General features: G+C 39.5%; 1 non-coding gene across 1 annotated transcript; it reads right to left on the reverse strand.

Annotated features, from left to right (window-relative positions):
• Positions 1 to 2,654: 2,654 nt before the first annotated feature.
• LOC125492100 (small nucleolar RNA R71) lies at positions 2,655 to 2,761 on the reverse strand. Its single transcript, XR_007268547.1, has one exon. It is a non-coding gene; the product is annotated as a small nucleolar RNA R71 (small nucleolar RNA).
• Positions 2,762 to 3,745: the final 984 nt, after the last annotated feature.

The following is a 3,745-nucleotide window of genomic DNA, read 5'->3' on the forward strand; positions in this document are numbered from 1 at the left end:
GGTGGTGCCGGAGATTGGGGCTAAACTTGTTGCAAAGAGTCAAAACTTTTGTAAAGGCATGACACAAAGTAAAATCTCTGAGAAAGGTATGGGATTAAACTTTGTTGCTCCTATTGTTGTTAATGGTGAAAATGTAGCGAAACTAGATAAACACGATGTGGAACAAATGACTGAATATTGGATGAACTCTTTGATAGTTTATGTTATAGGGAAAATTCCTAGTCTTATGGCATTAACTAATTGTCTGTCCTAATGGGCACCTAAAACTGAACCTAAGATATTGAAGCATGATGAGGGGTATTTTGTTGTTAAAATGGATTTAAAAGAGGATAGGGGTGTTATTCTTTACTCCGAGCCTTGATAAGTGCGTTTCTAACGCACTTTATGACCTCCTTTTGGTTTATTTTGGTCCTCCTTATTCTATTTTATCCCTTCTTTTCTCCTCATTTCCCTTTCTACTTCCTCACTTGATCATTGATTGATCATAGTGACTTTTTTGCTAGATTTTCGATCTATTTTGATCGAATTTCTAGTACATACGCTTTCACCAGGTCTTCTCGTGTTTTTATTACAGGTATGCCCTTTTCGGGGCCGAATATTGCGAGATACAACTTAAGGGGAAGAGCGAGAGACATCGAGGTAGCTTGTGGTGCGTTTGGAGGCCCCCGCACACGATTGTGCGCCCGCAAATGCTACTGGTGCGTCCGCACCATCAGCCAATTCAGAAGAAAAATACAGACAACATTGGTGCGCCTGCACCAACTACCGGTGCACCCACACCATCTGACGCATGATTTCACCTTGAGGCAGAAGAGTCAGGTGCGCCCGCACCTGACATATGGTGCGGTCGCACCTCCGTATGCCCACACCATGCGTTTCCAGAAAGAAATCGAGGCTTCATTAAACTGTAGTTTTGTTTAGTTTGGGGACTTACGTTTTATTCTAGTTCCTAGAGAATATTTTAGGGTTACACTAGAGAGAAAACACTTGAGTTTCGATTGAGAATTGAGATTAGTGATCATAGTTTGTGATTCCATTAACATTAATGGAACTTTTCATTGAATTTTAATTAAAAGCTTCGGTTTTTATTTCATTCTCTTAGTGTTTGTTCTTGCTTTTAGTTTATTTTAGATCTTCATTCTCTTAGTTTCATAATTGTGATTTCTATTAGTTTAATATTTTCTTAATCATGTTTAGCCTTAGATTAGTCATAGATTTTATGTTTAATTGCTTAAACTCCATGATTAGCGAGTAGTTTCATATCTAGGGTTAGGGTGAAAGTATGAAATAGGGTTTTAAATGTGTTGTTGATGTGATTGTGATGTTTTAAAGAAGTTTATGCATTGATCTTGGTGTTTTGAGACCTTAGAATAGATATGGATCACATTTATACTTTGGTATTTTGATTTCAAATGTTCTTAAATCGAATTTTGAACTCTTTTATCATCCTCAAGAATCAACTTAATTTCTAGGCCAAGATATTGGGTAGAAATTAAGGGGATCCTTCATTAGGGGTTTTCCGAACTTATTGAATCTCTTAATCAATTAACTAAAGACCATTCGAGAGAGGATTTAGTTGATTGATTAAGTGATTACTCTTGAGGACCATTCGAGAGAGGACTCGAGTACTTTAGAGGAAAACTAAACCTTGCATAATCGTCTTCGTTGCTTCACAATCGCATTAACAATCATTATCCGTTCTTATTATACTAGTAACCTTAACTCTAGTGTCTTATTATTTGATATTTAAACTCTTGTTATTTGCTAGTTCTAGTCTTTAGCTAGTCATAATTGTTACCAAAACTTTTCAAACCCCCAAATACCATTCAATTACGTAATCTGGACTTGGTAAACTTTAATTGATCCCAATTTCCCTGTGGATCAACCCTCGACTTGCCCTTATTATTTTCTTAGTAATTGCGCGTTAGGTTTTATAAATATTGTTTGAAAAGCGATTTTTGGTGCCTTAACGACACACTAAAAACCTCTTATCAAAATGGCGTCGTTGCCGGGGAAATTGTGCTATTAATTGAAGTTTATTTTAGTTTAGTTTGCTGAGTTGATTTTTCTTTTATTTTCTTTTTGACCGTGGTTGTTATTTGCTAATCCGCTGCTTAACTTTGTTGTGTTACATGAGAAGAAGAGCTCACGGTTCACCCACTTTGCCTTTAGATCCTGATATAGACCGTACATTGCGAAAGCTTCGGAAGAATTTGGAAAATTTGACTTTGGGTTCCGAGCCATCTTCACCAGTCTCAAGTACATCAAGTGAAGTTGAATTAGAAATGGGTGAAGCAAATCCGTAACTTTTTAGGGATTTCGGAAATCCGGGGTCCTATGTTCTTCAAGGTGGTATTCGACTCCCCACCACCATTACAAATCTCAGCATTCACCCTCAGTATACTCGGATGGTGAAAGCAAAGCAATTTTATGGGGGGTCGAAGGAAGATCCTCTTGACCATCTCGACAGGTTTCTTGAGATCTGTGCTATGATAACAACAAATGATATCTCCCCTGATTATTATTTGTTCCGATCCTCTCTTATCGAAAAGGCAAAGTCATGGCTCAAGAGCTTGCCTGCTAATTCCCTCACTACATGGGAAGAAGTCACAATGGCCTTCTTGAAGAAATACTTCCCAGGCTAGAAGACTGCGTACATAAGGAGAAACATCTCCTCATTTGAGCAAGAGAATGATGAGATACTTGCAAAAGCTTGGGAGCGGTTCAAGGAGATGATCCGTTCATGCCCTCACCATGAGTTCGACAAAAACCTCCTCATGCGGTTTTTCTATGATGGTCTTGATCCCATATCACGGGCCAACCTTGATGCTGGAGCGGGAGGTCAACTTTCTAAGATCCCACAAGAACAACTTGAGTCCACTATTGAGGAAGTGATCAAGAACTACTCGTGGGGTGGAAGACGAAGAGGTGCGCAACCAAAGAAGAGCGAAAAGTTTGAATTAGACCCCATGGATCAAATTCAAGCCAAGATGGACCAACTTGACAAGAAGCTCTCTAAGATGAATCTTGCCTCATCTAATCCTTCACAGGTAAATTCTTTTTCTTGTGATATTTGTCGTGGTACTAACCATGATACTTCTTATTGTGGAGGTACCCATTCGGAGCATGTGGCGGCGATAAATTCAAGAGGAGATGGGTATCAAGGAAACCAAGGGTATAAAAACAATCAACAAGGAGGTTGGAGACAACCTCAATAAAACTACACCTAAGGATTCAATCAACCTCAACAAGGATGGAATCAAACTCAACAAGGGTACAACCAAGCTCATAAACAAGAGTATGCGCAAGGGTATAACCAAGGTGGTTCATCCTCACAAGGGTCCAACACTTACCAAGCTCTACATCAAAGGGTGAACACCAATAAACCTCCCTCTAATCCTCCATTCCCCAAACAAAATCTCGAACCCATACCATCTCCCAATCCAACCTCTCTCCAAATTCTCCAACAACTCCAATCCATGAACCAAATTCTCCAAAACCATGAGCAAAGGTTTCAATAGCTACAAGCCCATAACAAAATTTTTGAAACCCAAATCGCCCAATTAGCCGAGAAGAATCCCTCAACCCCGAAAAATCAACTTCCGGGCCAATCCATGCCTAACCCCAAACTCCATCAAGCCAAAGCCATTCATTTGAGGTCGGGAACAAGCTATGAGGATCCTAAGATGCCTAATGGGGCGTTAGAGAAGGATGAAGAAGTTGAGGTTGTTGAGAAGGAGGATGA

The sequence above is a fragment of the Beta vulgaris genome, chromosome 7, assembly GCF_026745355.1.
Source record: "Beta vulgaris subsp. vulgaris cultivar EL10 chromosome 7, EL10.2, whole genome shotgun sequence".
Lineage (NCBI taxonomy): Eukaryota > Viridiplantae > Streptophyta > Magnoliopsida > Caryophyllales > Amaranthaceae > Beta > Beta vulgaris.